The following is a 19,549-nucleotide window of genomic DNA, read 5'->3' as shown; positions in this document are numbered from 1 at the left end:
ATTCCATTGATGTGTTTTTCTGGTGATAGCGTGTCTTGAATTATTACTCCCAAGTCTTTTTCTTCTTTGCTCTTTGGTATTGTGATTCCTCCCATCTTATACTCCCATGAAGGTCTCCTTTTACTTCTTCCCATCTCCATTACATGGCACTTCTTTATATTGAATTCTAATTTCCATCGTTTACTCCATTCATAAATTCTATCAATATCCCTCTGTAGTTCCTCACAATCCTCTTGGTTCTTTATTACTTTCATCAATTTTGCATCATCTGCAAACATGTTAATGTAGCTATTTAAACCCACCGTCATATCATTTATATAGACCTGAAACATTATAGGTGTCAACACAGACCCTTGTGGTACTCCGCTTGTTACTTCGCACCAACTTGATTTATTATCTCTGATTACTGTACTCATTTCCCTACCTTGGAGATAATCCTTCATCCACTTAAGTATTTTTCCTTTTAGCCCTCCTCGATGTTCCAGTTTCCATACGAGACTTTTATGTGGAACTGTATCAAAAGCTTTTTTCAGATCTAAATAGACTGCATCAACCCAACCATCTCTCTCTTGTAGTTTATCTATTACTCTTGTATAAAAGCTCAGTAAGTTTGTTACGCAAGATCTCTCTTTCCTGAAACCGAATTGTTTTTCTGTTATTATATTTTCTTGTTCAAGATATTGCACCCATCTGTTTTTAATGACTATTTCACAGAGTTTACTTACAATACTCGTGAGTGAGACTGGTCTGTAATTCAGTGGTTCCATTTTATTACCTCCTTTGTATAACGGTACTATATTTGCTCTCTTCCATTCCTTTGGTACTTTTCCCTCCTTCAAAGAACTGTTAATTATCTCCCATGTTGGTTCTTCCAATTCCTCTCTACATTCTTTCAATATCCATCCATTTACTTCGTCTGGTCCCATTGCCTTCCTAGTATCTAGCTCTTCCAGTAGTCTTTTAATTTCTTTTCTTTCCACTTGTATGTTTGCTATTCCTTTCTGTTGTTCCTCATCTCCCAGTGATGCAAAGACAGTTTCTCCTGTAAATACAGACTTGAAGCTTTTAAGTCTGTATTTACAAGAGAAACTGTCTGTGTGTGTGTGTGTGTGTGTGTGTGTGTGTGTGTGTGTGTGTGTGTGTGTGTGTGTGTGTGTGTGTGTGTGTGTGTGTGTGTATTTACCTAGTTTACCTAGTTGTATTGTACAGGCCACGAGCCAAAGCTCATTTTGTCCTGACTCCATATGCATATTTATCCAGTTTCTCTTTAAACATGTTTACAGTGTTTGCCAAAACCACCTTTTCCTTCAAATCATTCCAGATTTCAATAGTTCTATATAGGAAGCTGTACTCTTATTTCTTGATATCGCTTGAACATCCACTCTTTATTTTCTTTCCATGCCATCTTGTCCATCTTTCTCTCTCCTCCATCTGTGGTACCAAGTCATTTCTGTCTATTCTTTCTATATTGTTTGCTAATTTGTACATTATCAGGTCTTCTCTCTTCTCTCGTAGTGTTGGTAATCCCATCTCTTCAAGTCTCTTTTTGGTATCATCTTTGTCACTATCCTTTTGTATTATTTCCAGTTCCTGTATATCATTTTTTATATGTGGAGCCCAAACTACTGTGTATTCCAATTTAGGTCATATCATGCTTGTTATAATTTTCTTCATCATTTCTTTAGATAGTTACATGCCACCCTAATGTTCGTGAACAAGCTGTATGTAGAGCTGAATATTCCATTTATGTGCCTTTCAGGTGATAATGTGTCCTGGATTATTACTCCCAAATAATTTTCTTCATTACTTTTTGTTATTATTTCTCCTCCCATTTTGTAATTCCATAAAGGTCTCTTTACTTTTTCCTATTTCCAACATGTGGCATTTTCTGGCATTAAATTCTGCTCTCCATCTTTGGCTCCATGCATATATCTTGTCAATATCCTTTTGTAACTCCTTGCAGTCATTTTCATCCTTTATTATTTTAGTTATTTTTGCATCATCGGCAAAAAGGTATTTAGATCCTCTGTCATATCATTTACATATATTTGAAACATAATAGGTGCTGACACAGATCCTTGTGGTACCCCACTTGTCATTTCGCATCAACTTGAATTAGTGTCTCTGATTACTGTTCTCATTTCTTTCCCTTGTAAATAATCATCCATCCATCTCAATATTGCTCCCTTTAGTCCTTCATTCTCAAACTTCCCCGTAAGACTTTTTGTGGAGAACTTTATCTTTTTTTTTATCTTTTTTTTTTTTTTTTTTTTTTTTTTTTTGAGATCCAGGTATACCACATCAACCAATCTGTCCCTCTCTTAGACTCCATCTATTATTCTCATATAAAAGCTTAGTAGATTTGTGACACAGGATCTCCCTTTCCTCAATCCAAATTGCTTTTCTGTAATTATCTTCTCATTTCTAAATATTGCACCCATCTATCTTTAATTACTATTTCACAAAGTTTGCTTATAATACTTGTTAGTGAAACTGGTCTGTAATTTAATGGTTCCATTTTATTTCCCTCTGTATATTGGGACTATGTTAGCTCTTTTCCATTTCCTTGGTACTTTTCCTTCTTTCAACAAGCTATTGATTATGTCCCATATTGATTCCTCCATTTGTTCTCTGCATTCTTTTAATATCTATCCATTTACTTGATCTGATCCCATAGCTTTTCTAAAATCCAGCTCTTCCAGCAGTTTCTTGATTTCTTGTCTCTTTACTTGTATCTCCTGTATTCTCTCATTCTGTGATACCACTTTTGGTGCCACAAAATCAGTTTCCTTTGTAAACACAAATTGAAAACACTCATTCATTAGTTCACTCATCTTAGTAGTCTCATAAATTCTTCGTTCTCTTTTTTAACTTGTTTACGTTATCCCTTTGTTTCATTTTTTCCATTTACATACCTGTGGAAGAGTCTGGGCTCTTCCTTGCATTTTCTTACTATGTTACTTTCAAAATTTCTTTCTTCTCTTCTTATTCTACCATATTCATTTCTTGCCTTTCTGTATTCTTCCCTAGTATTTCTACTCAGTTTTCTCACTATTTTCCTCCATGCCCTATTCTTTTACTTTTTTTGTTTTTACACACTTGGCATTAAACCATTCATACTTCCCAATTTTCACTTTATAACTTGGTGCAAACTGTTGTAGCCCCCCCTGCTCTATACTTGCTCAAAAATATCACATATTTTTCTTGCACTACTTTATCTTCAAATAGCTCTCTCCAGTTATTTTTTTCTATAAAATTTATTAAGCTCTGCAAAGTTTGCCTTAGCATAGTTCTGTCTCCCATTTCTAAATTGCTGATTCATGTGCAACACTTCCCCCCTATTGTCACATGATCACTTCTTCCCATTGGACTCGGACAATGTATACTTGGTCTACTTTCTGGGTTTTTCATAAGCACTAAGTCCATATGTAATAGTTTTTCTCCTCCTCTGCATTGTGTAGGTTCTACATCATGTAGCTTCATTCACTTACTGTCTCATTGTATTCACCATCATGGTATGCATAAGTTATTCACTCCATGATCTGACATTTTCTTTCACTTCCATCTCCCAGTTAATTCCTTCTTTTAGAGTTGAAGTTGCTTACTAAGAACACTGTTACTTTTCCTTATCATTTCCTCTATGCCATTTCTTGTTTCTAGTTGCATAATTTCATATCTATTGGTCTCCCATGCATTAGTTTTTGGTGGTATGTACATTACAATAACTTTCCTTTTTTTCACTTCCTTTGATCTTAATCACAACACTCAAAGTTTCTGCCATTCCATCACCATATTCCACTTCCTCAACAATATCCTCTTTTACCAATATCATCATTCCTCCTCCTCCCTTTCCATTTCTGTCCCTTCTCCATGTGTTATATCCTTCCTTTGCAAATCTTATCTTTATTTCCTCTTTTAATCTGTTTTTTGTTAAACATACCACATCTGGTTTATTGTTCTTTAAATAGTCTTTAAGTTTCAATTGACTCAACATGAAACCATCTATATTTGTATACATAATTTTTAAGCTTCTGCTTGGTGATCTTCCGTGGCATCTTTGTGCCACCATTTCCTCTCTTTCATGTCAACAACTTGAGTCTCTTCTCGTGTTCCTGTGTTCTCTCCTCTTTTTTTTAATGGGCCTCTACTCTCAACTTTTTTTCAGTTTACTTCTCTCTTCTTCATTCATGTCTCTTTTTATTCATATTTCCTTCATTCCTTCTACTTTTGCCAATTTTCCTGTTCTTTGTAAGGCATGTTCCACAGCTGTTTGTGACATGAATCTTATTTTCATTGGCCTTGTTCCATTTTGTAAACCTCTTCAATTTGTTGAACAATCTCCTCTTCTTCCCCTACCACTTCTGCTATAATTTCCTTAGCCCTTTTTGCCTCTTCTTTCTCTCTAGCTATTTTCATGGGTAGGTTCTTCTCCTTGACCCCCAAATACCATCACACACATCTTTCTCTGTATTGTGTTTCTCACAAGATTACTTTTTTCCTTCATTATTTTAATCACTTGCTTTTCCATGTCCATATTGTGTTCTTGTTGTTGTTGCCTTGTTATCTCCTCCATATCCACCTTTAGTTGTTGTTCTCTCTTCTTTTCAACTGTTGACTTCCTCTGTCACAATTTTACATTCCCAACCTTAATTTCTCTCTCTTATAAAGCTTTCTTTAACTCCTTGTTCTCTTCCTTGAGTTTCTTGATTTCCTCACAGTATTTCTTATACAAGTTCACTATTTTTGTCACCTCTTCTCTCAGTTCTTTGTTTTCTTTTTCTCTTTCCATCTCCCTCTTCTTCATCTCCATTATATCACTGATACCTTTTTTTTTACATTGTCACCACCCACTTCTCTCTCTTCCTTCCACATCCTTATTATCATTGCTAAGTTACGTATTTCTTCTCATATTTTCTTATTTTCTTCTTCAACTTTCCTTATTCGTTTATTTGTATGAGCAACACTGAAAACATTCGCTGTGCTGGCTGCCATCTTCCCTGTTGATATCACTGACAATATTTACCTTTTATTACTCTCCCATTTCACCCTTTTGGCCACTTACTGATTTACACTTCACTCCCCCCTGCACTCACACATCACACATTTCCCTATCATGGAGACAGGACTCAAGCTTGGCCTCCCTGTACAACCAAAACCGAGGTAAATCCTTGGTGTACAGTGTATCAACACAGTTAAAGTATAGGGACGTGTACAAATTTAGGTAATTAAGTGGAAACTCATACCTGTTTGAAAGTTTTATTGAAGGTTGCTTTGGAATTAAAGGGTACCAAGGTGCTGACAGGAGTCGAATGATTAATTAATAAACAAGTAAACTCACCAAATAATATTTTAAGCCAATTATTTCATAAACAATGTCGAGAAAAGCAAAGTTACAATGTTAAATCCAATGTAGAGTCCCTGAGTTGATGCTTATTAATAAGGAGGGTGCAGTTTTATCATATTTCATACTATATACATATAAAAAATTATCCCTGATGATCCTGGCTCATTTAATGCAGCCATGTAGAGCTTCAATATTGACATCTCTTGCTTAAGTGTTGTCACCAATGGCATTGACATGCACATCATGTAGATCTGCATTTGCATTTCTAACCTTCTTCCATATTGATTTTTGTTGTAACAGCAACATTATGTAAGATTGCTGAGGCAACAATAATTGCCTTCATTGTTTCCAGATTTGTTCTTATGGCTTTCCCCAGATAAGAGAAATGCCATTTCAATACCCTAAATGCCCTCTTGATGATGTTTCTGGTTTTCATGTGACTGGCATTATGTTTTTCTTCTTGAACTGAGTTAGGAGCCACCATCAGGGTCAGAAAATATCTCCTGCAGCCATAGCCACTGTCATCCAATGGATGGCTTTCCAGGAGACCATCATGCAAATCATCTTGAATTCTGCAATTGTCAAATATTCTTGCATCATGGAAACTGGCAAGCCACCTTGCAAAAAATGACTTGAGTGTTTATTAAGAACAACACTTTCCTACATCTGAATATTTCCGAGTCTTCTCAAGACAGTTTAGCACTTTTGACGTGGGAGCAGTCAACACAACAAATAACCCCAGGCATTCCAGCAATAGAGTACAAGTCTTGCATGACAATATTCAAGTTATTTCCTGCTAGAAATTTTATGTATTCATGTCCTAGACCTGCTATGGCTTTGAAAACCCAGGTCACGACCACACTAACAACTTGAGACATCATACCAGTCAGCAACCTCCACTTGATGGCTGCCATTAGCCATGGCTGCTAGAGCAAGGAGAGGTGTGGTGGCACACAACCTGGAATGATTGGAATGTATTTTGCCTGGGATAAGGATATATACATTCATATACATATACTCCCCCAAAAATGGGGTACATTATTCTCAGTGCATTCATTCTAAGTCCCCTACTCTGAAACTAGCTATTCATATGTCTTAGCACTTTTCCTGCTTCCTTCACCTTAGCTCTAACCTCTGTCTCTAGTCTTCTCTCCACCTCTACTGTAAATAAAAGACAGTTGAAAAAGTTTACCTCCTCTTGCTTCTCACCATTCAGCCTTACATTTATCCTATCATCTACCTTCCTGCTGTAGTTCAAGTCCCTTAAAGAGAACAGAGACATATGCATGGTGATGGTTTTGAGTCCAGGATGGGCTAGAAGTGTCACTATGCTGTGGTTCACTTTTTTTATTTGCTTTAGTTATACATTACACAAATGTTTGCTCTGAACATGAACTAAAACACTTACCACTCAAGAAATGATCACTGCACATAATGAGATGTCTTTTCCAGCCTCGGTGAAGTCAGCTCTAGAGAGATTGGCAAGCCACTTGATGCAGCATTCTCATGTTATTTTTCCCATTTTCCCTCCATATCTTTTATCCACTGCTGGTAGCTGGCAGAAGGACTTCTCTGGGAACTTGCTTAGCTTGTTGCTACAGCCAAAAACTCCACAAATTGATGGCATCTTGGTAAACTCCCCATGGTGGCCATTTGTAGCAAGTCCTCATTCCTTTTTTGGACCTCACTATGCTATAAGGAGTTTAGAGTAACTACCCTCTAGACTAGCGGTTCTTAATCTTTTATGGTTGTGACCCAAAATTAACAAAGTACACGAGACTTACCGTAGGTCAGTTGAAGTGTGCTTCTAATTTTTCGAGGCAAATCACCTCTGCTGGTGCGGAGATTTCACATGAGAGAGAGTGCGTCACGCGCTGCCGGCAGACTTTAAAGCAAGGACTCGACATCCACATGATGAACCAATTAGGAAATTAAGTAACCTGTAGAGCTTAAGGTAGGGAGGGAGAGGAGGGCATGTGAAATCTCCGCACCAGCAGAGGTGATTTGCCTCGAAAAATTAGAAGCACACTTCAACTGACCTACGGTAAGTCTCGTGTACTTTGTTAATTTTACTTCGGCAAAATCACCTATCTGCTGGGCGGACATTTCCCATGAGGCTTTGAAGCCATGTGGATGACGAGGGAGGATGCAATAGTAGAGAGGAAAAAGGAAATGCCCCACAAGAAACAGTACTATAACTATTATTCCATGGAAGGATCTTGTACATGAGACAATCATACAATTGGTGTATAAAATAAGGTACATTGCATCCAACTTAATCCAATCTACAAACAATGTTGAAATATGGTAACAGTTCACATCATAAGGTAAACCTAAGGTACTAGATACTAAATACTTAAAATATCCGTGTACTGCAACACTGGAGTGCAGCAACAAACCCAAATCATATCTTATTCTAGCACTGCATCCTGAAAGAGGTCAGAAGCAGCCACAATGTTCTTATTATAATATTTTGCAAAGGTAGATTCCCTAGACCAGCCCGCCTTAGCCATAATGCATGCGACAGGGACAGCCTCCACTCCAGCTTTTGAAGCTGCTGCTGGCCGCACACTACCAGCGGAAAACTTTGAGATGTCTATGCCGGACATGCGGAGAATGGTCCTGACCCAACGGGCAATAGTGTCTTTGGAAACTGATTTGTGGGGTTTTATGAAGCTAATGAGGAGCCTGGCATCAGTGTGCATCTCATCCTGTCTAAGCTCTTTAGTCACATCAATGTACCTCAGGAGAGTGCTACAGACACATAATCGTGGATCCTTAGGGTAACGATGGAATGTGACCCTGTTGATGTTAAAATTTGGTCTGGATTGTTTAAGAGTGCCCCCAACTGTACTGAAATGGAGTGTTCATTAATGAGCATGTCTCTGATTAACAGTAGTTGTAAAGTTTGAATTCTGGCAGCTTGAGTTAAGTCCATCATCATAACCAATTTTAGCGTTAATTCTTTAAGGGTTAATGCATGTAAGGGGAACATGGACCTTAATTGCTCTAAGACAGGTTGGACGTCCCAAGTGTCAGTGTACCTGGGCTGAGGAGTTCTAAGATTGAAAACCCCTCTCATGAATCGGATGACCAAAGGGTGATTTCCTGCCCTGCATCCGTCCACCACAATGCCGAGAGAAGACAGGGCACCCCTCGCAGTGTTCACACACTCATAACCCACACCCCTGTCAAAGGTTTCCGTCAAAAAATTTACAATGTGACCTACAGTTGGAGAAGTGGGATCGACATTCCGTCTACCACAAAACAACGACCACCTCTGGACATGTGGGCGGTATTGCCTCTCAGTACCTGGTTTCCAGGAGGCAAGTATGATGTCCGCAGCCGCCGGCGAAACTCCTCGTTTCTGCAAGTTTTCCCTGACAGAAGGCATGCCATGAGCCTCGTGTGGGACATGATGGGGTGTGGATCTGTTGTGGACGGGTGTGTTAGAACATTCCTCCTGTTCGTTATCAAACGTGGGAAGTCTATTAGCAACTGGAGCAGCATGCCCATCCAAAACTGGGACGGCCACAGAGGAACCACCATCCAGCCTCGTGCTTGCTCTGCACGTAACTTCTGAAGGCACCTAGCAATTAATAAGAATGGGGGGAAAATGTAAGACAAATCAAAGTTTGACCAGTCCTAGGAAAAAGCATCAAAATATTTAGCCTCCGGATCTGGCAACCACGAACAGAATGTATTAACCTGTTTGTTAAGCCTTGAGGCAAATAAATCAATGGACGGTGTCCCAAAAACATTACACAAGGTAGTAAAAATGTGTGAGTCGAGTTTCCACTCATGTCTGTCATTAATCTTGCGAGAGGCTACATCAGCCAAGGTGTTGTCCTTCCCCGGTATGTGCGAGCATGTAACCCATGAGTCATGTTCCAGACACCAATCCCAAATCTGGGTAGCAACATCATTACAGGACTTGGACTTTGTGCCTCCCATTTCATTGACATAGTTTATGGCAGTGGTATTATCACAAAAAACTCTAACATGTCTACCTTCCAGCTCATGTTCAAATGCTTGCAAAGAGAATAGAATGGCTTTCATCTCCAGGATGTTAATGTGAAGCTCCTTTTCATCCAGGGACCAAGTACCACTTGTAATCTGACACCCCAAATGACCCCCCCAACCAAGGCTGGAGGCATCAGTAAATAAATCGATGTCAGTACCTGGCCTAAAAATGTGTCTGTGGTGTCTGTCCACATTGTCTAACCACCAGGAAAGGTCTAGTTTCATGTCTGCAGTAATATTCAAAGGCCTGTCAAAATTACCATACTCCTGTTTCAAAGCGGCAATTCTTCCCCCCTCCAACTTCCTGTAGTGAAGTTTACCTAACTCCACTGCTGGGATCGCAGCCACCATGAGGCCAATCACCCTGGCCACCTCTCGAATGGGGGCAACATCTTTACACAAAAATTCTGCACATCCTTGGCGAATGTTGATTAGTCTATGCTCAGGTAAAGAGGCAGTCATGAACTTGGTGTTAATAACATTGCCTAGGTATTCAATACATTGTGTGGGGGTGAGAACAGACTTCTCCATATTGATACAAAAGCCTAACCTCTGCAACAGAGAAATGGTGGCCTGAATCGCCTGAAGACATCCTGAGTAAGAGTTACTGCAAATTAATGTGTCATCTATAAAGCTGGTGATAGTGTATCCTTCCTGCCTTAAAGTAGCAAATACTGGCTTCATCAGTTTGGTGAAAAGCCGAGGTCCCTCAGAAATGCCATTAGGGAGGCAGGTGAATTAATAGATAACACCTTGCCATGTAAAACATAAAAATCATTGTTGCTCATCTGCAACCCTAACAGAATAATAAGCATGCCTGAGATCGACAGAAGCCAAGAAATCACCCTGGTTGATGAGCCTGATGGCCTGTTCAAAATTTTCCATTTTAAAATGTTTATATGGTATGTATTTGTTTAACCTCTCCAAGTTAAGAACCAGGCGAAATTCCCCGTTTTTCTTTTCTCGCAAAAAAATAGGAGAGATAACCTGCTGAGTTTGTTTGTGTGTGACTTTAATGACTTTAAGCTGTAAAAGTTTTTTGATCTCTCCAGAAATTATCCCCTGTTGCACAGTGTTGAACCTGTATTCCAAATCATTAAAAAATAAAGGATGAACACTATCGACATCAATATCAAGGTGGCAATGCTGAACAATATCCAAAATGACAGGGTCACTGGTAATTTTACGCCACTCATGCAGGAAAGAGTGTAGTCTGCCAGCTTCAAAACATGCACTTGCCTGTAAGTTTACTGGGGCTGCCTGCTGCGGCCGCCCCGGCCCTTGGAGTTTTTTGGCTCCACATCCTGATGAGTGGAAGGCAGTCGTGGGGCAGCCCTGGAGCCATACCTCTGTTGCCCGTAGGGTTGGAACCTGGCGTAATATCCCCTACTAGCAGGCTTGTTCCAATATCCACCAGGGCGTTTACCTGCGAACTTGCTAGTAAAGGCAGGCTTTTTCTGCGAGAACTTACTCCGCAGTGTCTCCGCTTCCTCAATTTGTCTGGCAGACTGGGACACATCGTCAATGAACAGAAAGCGAGTAATTGGCACCTTATCTGAACAAAGATGAGCATATTTATAGTTTATCTCGCGTTTCATGACAAAACGCCTGGCCAAATTGTTCCTGTGTCAGATTACAAAGGCCTCCACTTCACCCCTCAAATCAGCCAAGGCGTCCAACACAACTGACCAAGGGGGAGGAGCAGGAGAAGTGCCGCGGGAACCACGTGCGTCAGCACTGTTACGTAATCTCACGCAACCATGCCTCCCACTCAAGCGACGAGATGAATGATCCCTGTGCCTGTCGTCGTCATCTTGAGGGCGAACAGTGGACCCAGGGAGAGGAGAAGGCCCACAGAAGGCACGTGGGGCAGGAGAGGAAGGGGATCGAGAGGCAGAGGACGCTTCACCAGACTCCGACAAGGCTGCTGCACTGCGATAAGGAGAACAAAGCCGTAAGCTTCCCATACAGTTCCATCGTCAGTGGAGACCGATAAACCAATAATACAACTCGCCCCAAAAACGGGTAACGAAGTTGAAGGCACTGTACCTGCGTAACAAGTATCGTGGCCTTATCTGAAAGAAAACAGCAAAAACTTGGGAGACCGTATGACCCAGAATGACCGTGTCTGCCCGACGCGGCGATCAGCAAACAACTGCCGGCAGCGCGTGACGCACTCTCTCTCATGGGAAATGTCCGCCCAGCAGATAGGTGATTTTGCCGAAGTAAAATCCTGTCCAGATTGACCATGGTGACCCATGTACCTTCATAAGTGGTTGTAATTGTAGCAGCAACAACAACAATAGTAGTAGTACTGATAGTAGCAGCAGCAGCAGTAGTAGTAGTAGTAGTAGTAGTAGTAGTAGTAGTAGTAGTAGTAGCAGTAGTAGTAGTAATAGGAGTAATAGTAGAAGCCATAGATACTTCAATCAAACACATGATGTGCACCAATATAATATTTATCAAAAACTAATATACAAGAATTACTGAAAAAAAAAATTACTGTTGTGTCATGCAACTCACCTTCTCAGTTGTGCAGTTGAAACAGATCTGATATGGTGGCATTGGCATGACACTGACATATCACCTTCCAGCTTCCTCCACACTCCCCCTCCTCCCTCCCTCCAATTTTCAAGTATCAATCAACAGTTAGATTTTAAAGGCATTTTAAATTGTCTATATCTCTATGATCTACTTAGCCTTAGGTGTTAATGATTCAGGTATTCTATACACAGGATTAATACTTTGATAACATTTTAACAGGTATATTGTGAAAAAATATTGTATATATATACTTGGTGACCCATTGAAGTGGTCAAGCAACCCAAAGTAGAACTGATGTTCTAGATTTCTTGCTATGCTGGCAGAGGGGGAGCAGACACTGTTGTGATGTCAACGCAAGGCACCTATGATAACTCAAAATAGATGGAGGTTACACCACTGATGGGATTAATTTATAGTAATAATAATAATAATAATAATAATAATAATAATAAACGGTTTATTATTTAGGCAGTTGACAAACTGAAAATGTACATAGGGGATGGGGAAAAACTTAACATTAATCCTAAAGATAAGTCTAATCTAGGAGGGAAATACTATCAATTGATGGCTCGCACCATGGTGGGAATCGCACTGAGTCTGTACCGGTCCGTGCGCGGCGCCTTCAGGGGCGTTATTTTGTTGTGGTGTCTGGTGGCACGGACAGGGCGAGGTGCGTCGGGCGGCAGCATGTTTCTGAGACGCGGATGATGCATTAGTCCCCTCCCAAACTTCTCCAGAGCCTCTCGGTGCCTGGTGGATATTCTGGACAGACTCAGGGTGGTCAGGGCTTCTTCATAGGTGGTGTATGCAGGGCCAAGGATGACCCTGCACGCCCTTTTCTGCACACTCTCTAGCTGTAGCTGTTGAGTGTGTGTGAGGGAGGAGGACCACGCTGGGGAGGCGTACATGAGTTTGGGGAGGATGAAGGTAAGGTACACCCCCCTTAACTCATCTGTCGGCGTCCCCAGCGACCTGAGTCTGCGCAGCATGTACAGCCTGTAGGTAGCTGATCTCACGGTGCTGGCGACATGCTGCTTCCAGGTCAGCTGGTCGTCCACCGTGACTCCGAGAAGCTTGGCACATTGGACCACCTGGAGGGGGTGAGGGCCCACTGTGAGCCGGGGAGGGGGCACTGGTACAGAGGAGGTACAGAAATGCATCACCACAGTTTTGCTGTGGTTGATGGTCATCCTGCTCTCCTCTGTCCACGTCTGCAGTCGCTCCAGAATTGCTTGCAGTGGCGAGTAGTCCGGGTTCTTGGTGGCAACTGGGACGCCCACGGTGCAGTCGTCCACATACTTCCAGCGATGGGGGGTGTCGGTGAGGGCGTCGTTGATGAGGAGGAGGAAGCATAGAGGACCCATCTTGGTCCCCTGGGGGACTCCACATGTCAGCTGTTGGAAATTAGAGACAGAGCCCTGATAGCGAACGGCCTGACGTCTCCCTGTGAGGAAGTCGGCTAGCCACGCTATCAGATTAGGAGGGAGACCCAGACTTACTGCCTTGCTGATGACAACAGTGTGATCAACAAGATCAAAGGCTGTAAGCTTGCTCAGAGCCATGTCAGTGTGGTAGGGATTGTGACCACAGCTCCTAGGCTATCAGTAAAGGAATGTGATCTACCTACATATTCTGATGAAATGAGAGACTCCTTATTATCTTAATGACTATGACAGACTGATTATGGCAGTGTTTGTGCAGGATCCATGTGTATTGAGACAGTGAAAGGATTAAGATTTAAAATGTATTGTGGTATTTGGGCTGAGGGACAATTCTCATTAGTTTTCCCAAAAAATCTTTTCAACTCCTGTCTACCTTCCTCTCCTTAAAGGTGGGTTTACACAAGGCAATTCACAGCTGATTTTTAGCAAGAAACATGCAGCCAGGAGTGAAATCCAGCCAGATATGGCTGAACTGTTGCCTCAGCTGCAGAACCACTCTGTTGGTCTAGGTTCAGCTACCTTCCAACAATGGGTGACTATTTTCTGGTGTCAAATGAAAGCAGTTATTGACATAAAATTGAAAGTAGAAGGAATGGTGTTGGAAAATGTTTTAGTAATAATCATTAACTACCATTATATATGATTAAGAAAATATTTAAATTTACTTATTAAAATGCTGGAAAATAGACTTGGAATTGGTTTGTTTACATTGTCAATTGAGGAAGCCCTCATGAAGTTGTGTACTCTACTATAGCACATATCATGAGCAGTAGTATGGAAATTTTGTGGACCTGTGCATTTAAAAGTTCTTTATTGGGATATATAAAGGAGAACAGGTATCTGTAGGATCCCAAAGAACCCAAGTATACAAAACAGACTCTGCTTAAGACTCTAAGCTTAATTCTCACAAGAGTTTGTAATAAACACTATTTGTATTCCTTCTCACTAGCCAGGAACAAGTCCACAACCGTTTCTTTTGTTTTTTTCAAACATAGCAAAATCATAGCTACAGCAGTCAGCTTATTGGAGGAGGACTCCATCTTGATTGTTTTTGTTTTGATGCAGTGAGCTGGAACTGTGTGAATGCTTCCAGCTGAAGCCTGCTGGCAGTTCCATGTGGTTGCAGCTAGCCAGGAGGAAAAATTGCCCAGTGTAAACCCACTGTCATGTGAAATCCTTGAGCTGTGTCAGAACTATTGTTCCAACAGAGAATTTAATGGTAATAGGTATTAGTTCTATTCAAATGTAAAAATCCACTCTAATGAGTGGATGAACCAATGAGGATCCAGGTTAAGTGGATTCATGCTCCCAGAGTAAGTTGTTATCATTCCGCTCGGTCTGCAGGGTATTGGTTAGACTCCAACCAGCATTAAGTGCAACTCAATGCTCTTCCCCTTCAACCCAGCTTACTACCATCCCTGGTGGACATTTCACATCAAACTCCAGCTAAGTACTTGTCTAGTCTCAGTTCTGTGCAGTAATAGGTATCTAGCTTTCTGTGTGTCTGCCTAGACCAATGTATTTGGTATTTATAACCTGGCCTTAACCTGTATATGCTAAGTAGCCATAAGCTGTGAGATTACTGACAAGTTGGTCTTCTGCACATGCACATTCCAAGGCACAAGTTATTTTGCATATAGAACATGCAAAAATATTGAGGTTGTGAAGTTATTGAGCCTGTGAAATTACCTAGTTGTGCCCTCCAGTATTAATAATAATAATAGTAGTAATAATGAGGATAATAATAATAATAAGGATAATAATAATAATAATATTATTATTATTATCATTATTATTATTATTGTTATTATTATTATTATTATTATTAATGTGTGTATACTATAGCTGTCTTATGGGAGAATGTGACATCATTAATTTCTTGGTTTGTAATGTTTCCTTGGCCACTTTTATTTTATCTCTGATCTCTGATTTTTTTTTTTCATGCTTTCACTTTTATTGCCTATGATCTTTAGAATGTTTTTTTTTTCCATTTCCCATTTTCTCCTTTTACTTATCAATACACTCTTGACTCCTCTGGCTGCACAATTAATGCAAGGTTTGGGTGTATTTTGCTGTATATGAATATTTTTTTTGCCTGTTATGCCCAATATAAGTCATTACTGGTGGTTTTAATAATCAAGGTATATTTGTTATATAAGGCTATGAAAACAAGAAAAACAAACCTTAAAGCTCAAGAATCTGCACTCCATGCGTTGTGTGAGCCTCTGTACGTGCTAATAAAATGTTTTCTTAACCTGTAACATTTGTTCAGCAATGACTTGAAGACACCTTCTGTTGATATAAATCAATACAGATTTTAATAATCAAGGTATAGCTGCTACATAAGGCTGTGGAAAGAAAGAGACAAACTTTAGAGCTCAAGAATTTTGCAGGCCATGTGTTGGGCTGGGCGCACACTGAGACACAGGGCAGTGGAGAGCAAGGCAGACTCAGGGCAGGGCAGTATAAGTGTGGTATGCACATTGAGAAGCAATCTGCCATCCTGTATGGTACTGTGATCATGGCTGTTGCAAAGGATTACTTAGAAAACCTTAGTTCAGAGTCCAATTCAAATAATGAGTTCGAGATAGTAATGCTATTATACAACATTCATAAAGGAAAGAGGACAGTGTAGAGGAGTGGATACATGGAAAAGAAGAATACACATGGAGAATTTGCTTTAACTTCTGAGCTGACTGATGCAAGACATAGGAACTATTTCAGATTAAGCCGAGATCAGTTTGAAGATGTGCTCAGTATGGTACAATGCCCCCAAAAAATTATCAGGAGCAGAGAAAACTGGCTATGTATTTAAGATATTTTCTATCCTGCTCTGTGCCTCAGTGTGTGCCTGACCTTCTGGTGCTGATGTGATGATGTGCATGTACAGAAGACCAACTCAACAATTTCACACAGCACTGCCTTAAGTCATGCGTAACTGGGCACGATAACAAAAAAATTTATCACTATAACTGATAAATTAATAATGATAACCTTATTGGCGAGAACCAATAACTGATAACTGGTGATAAATTTATTGACTGACAACTGAAAATAGATAAATCCAAAATTCTGATACTAACAATAACAATATTGATGTTCTAAATGAAAAATTTGATAAATCCAAATCTTTATTTTTATCTTAGAAAATTTAGAAAAATTTAATATTTATCCTATCTCTTCACTAATGAAAAGTACTGTTTTAAGTAAAATAACTATATTTGATAATTTGAAAGTTTAAAACTTCAACATGCTCATGTTCCAAAAACTAAAATTATCAATTATTGATTATTGCTAGTTTGGAACCAAAAGTATCAGTGATACCAATGAATTGATAACATGGGGAAAAATAAAATGGAAAACATGTGAGTTACTTAGAAAGATGAAAGGGGCATTTGCTTACATGGATGAAGAGATGATGAAAAAGTGAAAAAGTTGATGGAATATGTGATTCGACCAAAACTGGAATATACCACAATTGTTTCGTTACCCCATAATAAAAAGGAAATAAGAAAAATAGAAAGGACCCAAAGAGCTACAACCAGCTTGGTACCAAGTTTGAGAGATTAAGGAGATTGAAGCTTCCATCATTACAAGAGAGAAGAGAAAGAGGGGACCTGATTGCTATATACAGAGCTTTAAAGGGTAAGGATCAAGTTGACAAAGAAGACTTGTTTGTGTGGGACTCAAGAGATACAAGAGGACATGGAGTGAAATTGAGGAAAACAGCAAGTAGAAGAGATATTAAGAAATATGGTTTCCCAAACAGAAGCATAGAAATATGGAACAACTTAGATGAAACAGTGGTACAAGCAATAAATATTCATGAATTTAAAGTTAGGCTGGATGCTTATAGAAATGGAGACAGGACAGAACAAGCATAGCTCTTTTCCTGTAAAACACAACTAGGTAAATACAACTAGGTAAATGCAAATCACTCCCTGGTAGTGTCTAGCCTCTGCAAGCACACAAGCTCACCCTCTGGTGGTGTTTAGCCTATGCTAGCCTTTGCCAGCATACAAATGCACTTCCTGGTGGTGTGTGATCCCTGCAAGCACACAAGCTCATTTCTGGATGGAGTTTGGTCTCTGCAAGCACATAAACTCTCTGCACCCTGCCAGTGTCTAGTCTCTACAAGCACATAAACTCCCTGCACCCTGCTGGTGTCTCATCTCTGCAAGCACATAAACTCCCTGCATCCAGCTGGTGTCTAGTCTCTGCAAGCACATAAACTCTCTGCATCCTGCTGGTGTCTTGTCTCTGCAAGCATATAAACTCCCTGCACCCAGCTAGTGTGTAGTCTGCAAGCACATAAACTCCTTGCACCCTGCTGGTGCCTAGTCTCTGCAAACACATAAACTCCCTGCACCCTACTGGTGTCTTGTCTCTGCAAGCACATAAACTCCCTGCACACTGCTGGTGTCTTCGTTTGGATGGTGTTGCTTGCTGGACATTCACAGAAGACCACACGTTTGACTGTAGCTACCTGGAGGCAGCTAAAGAATTTTAGACCCACACAGTGATGCGAATCGTTTATTGCATTCGGTCAAACCTGGAGACATACATAATAAACATAAGACATGCATAGCACTACTAACCATTACATACTGTATCAACATAATGCATCACTAATCATGGATTATGCTAATTAGGGCAATCAAACCCTCGTAATACAGATGTGGAAGTCACGTGTTTGGGATTTTAAGGAGGCCTGTCACCAAGCAACACCTGCGTCTTATTGTAGTGGTCCGATCTTTCCTGGAGTAGTCTCACCATAACTCGGTGGCAGTACAAAGGAATCTGTCCCTCTGGGCTTTGTTCCTGCTGGCCCTTGGCACCTCACGCCTGCCTGTCTTAGGTCAACAATAGTTCCCGGGTGACTCATTCCTCTACGGAGATTAATCTGTATCTTATCTAGCCTACACGCCATGTCATCAACTTTACCATGTAAACACAACATTCACTACCTCTTTGCAGCTAAGCTCTTCACAGCTAATTTCACTCACACATCTTCACTACTGCAATTAACTACTGTAATAAATTCAGTTTCCTTAATCTTTACTCTAATTAATTTTGTTTCCTTAGTGTTACCCATGCTTCATATACTAATTCACTTTAACTCTCATAACACAGATCATATTATTTAGCATACGCTTGCTCAACAACAACTTCTTTCACCCGCTTGACGGTCTTTCATCCGCTCAGTGGTAACAGTGTTGATTGGTCTGGACTTGATGGTATAGCACTTTATTATCTGGGAGACAGCATGATACCTTAAAAAAGATGTTGCTCTTGATTTAGATATTACTGTTGATATTTCATTAAAGTTTCATAAGCATATTTTTAGAATTACATATAAAGCTTTTACTTTGGCAAATAACCAATTGAAATCTGCTGTTAACCGAGATGTTATATTTATGTCTTCTTTATGTCTCCCAGATATGCCCTTTGTTAGAGTACAGCTCACTGCTGTGGAATCTTGGATACATTGAAGATATTTAGACACTTGAATCAGAATAGTATCGATGGATCCATTATGTTGACAACCTTGACAATTTACACTATTTTGATTGACTAAAAGTCTTTAATTTATTTCTGGTTAAAGGGCAATTATCAATTGCCCTTTAACCCTTATGATTTTATTAAATTGTGGCAAATTATTCATAGTAAATCCTCTCTAAGTTTTGATAACTTCTAACTTCCAGCTCCCAACACTACCTGGGACCATCAACACAAGCTGGCCCATGTTTGCACCAGCCTAGACATTTGGAAGTGCTCCTTTCCTTTTTTTTTTTTTCTTTTTACGTAGAAGGGGTACCAGCCAAGGGCAACATAATCAATAAAAAAGAGACCCACTGAGGTACCAGTCCCTGAAGAGTCAAAAGTAGTCATCAAAAATTAAAAGATAAGTATCTTGAAATCTCCATCTTGAAAGACTTTGTCATAGGAAGGAGGGAATACAGAAGCAGGAAGGGAGTTCAAGAGTATACCAGTGAAAGGGATGAATGATTGAGAATACTGGCTAACTCTTGCATTAGAGAGTTGGACAGAATAGGGGTGAAAGAAAGGAGAGTCTTGTACATCGAGGCCATGGGAGGAGGAGAGGCATGCAGTTAGCAAGATCAGAAGAGCAATTAGCATGAAAATAGCAGTAGAAGATAGCAAGAGATGCAACATTGCAGCAATGAGAGGCTGA

The 19,549-nt window shown here is 40.1% G+C and overlaps 1 long non-coding RNA gene across 1 annotated transcript; it reads right to left on the bottom strand.

Moving 5' to 3' along the window:
- Positions 1-7,526: 7,526 nt before the first annotated feature.
- On the bottom strand, positions 7,527-10,747 carry LOC135113206 (uncharacterized). The gene is made up of 2 exons (XR_010274752.1): positions 10,607-10,747; positions 7,527-8,933 (listed from the first exon to the last, which is right to left on the bottom strand). It is a non-coding gene; the product is annotated as an uncharacterized LOC135113206 (long non-coding RNA).
- Between the last annotated feature and the right edge of the window lie 8,802 nt (positions 10,748-19,549).

The sequence above is a fragment of the Scylla paramamosain genome, chromosome 25, assembly GCF_035594125.1.
Source record: "Scylla paramamosain isolate STU-SP2022 chromosome 25, ASM3559412v1, whole genome shotgun sequence".
Classification (NCBI taxonomy): domain Eukaryota; kingdom Metazoa; phylum Arthropoda; class Malacostraca; order Decapoda; family Portunidae; genus Scylla; species Scylla paramamosain.
The sequence above is the reverse complement of the archived record's forward strand: the minus strand, read 5'-3'. Positions and strand labels throughout refer to the sequence as shown.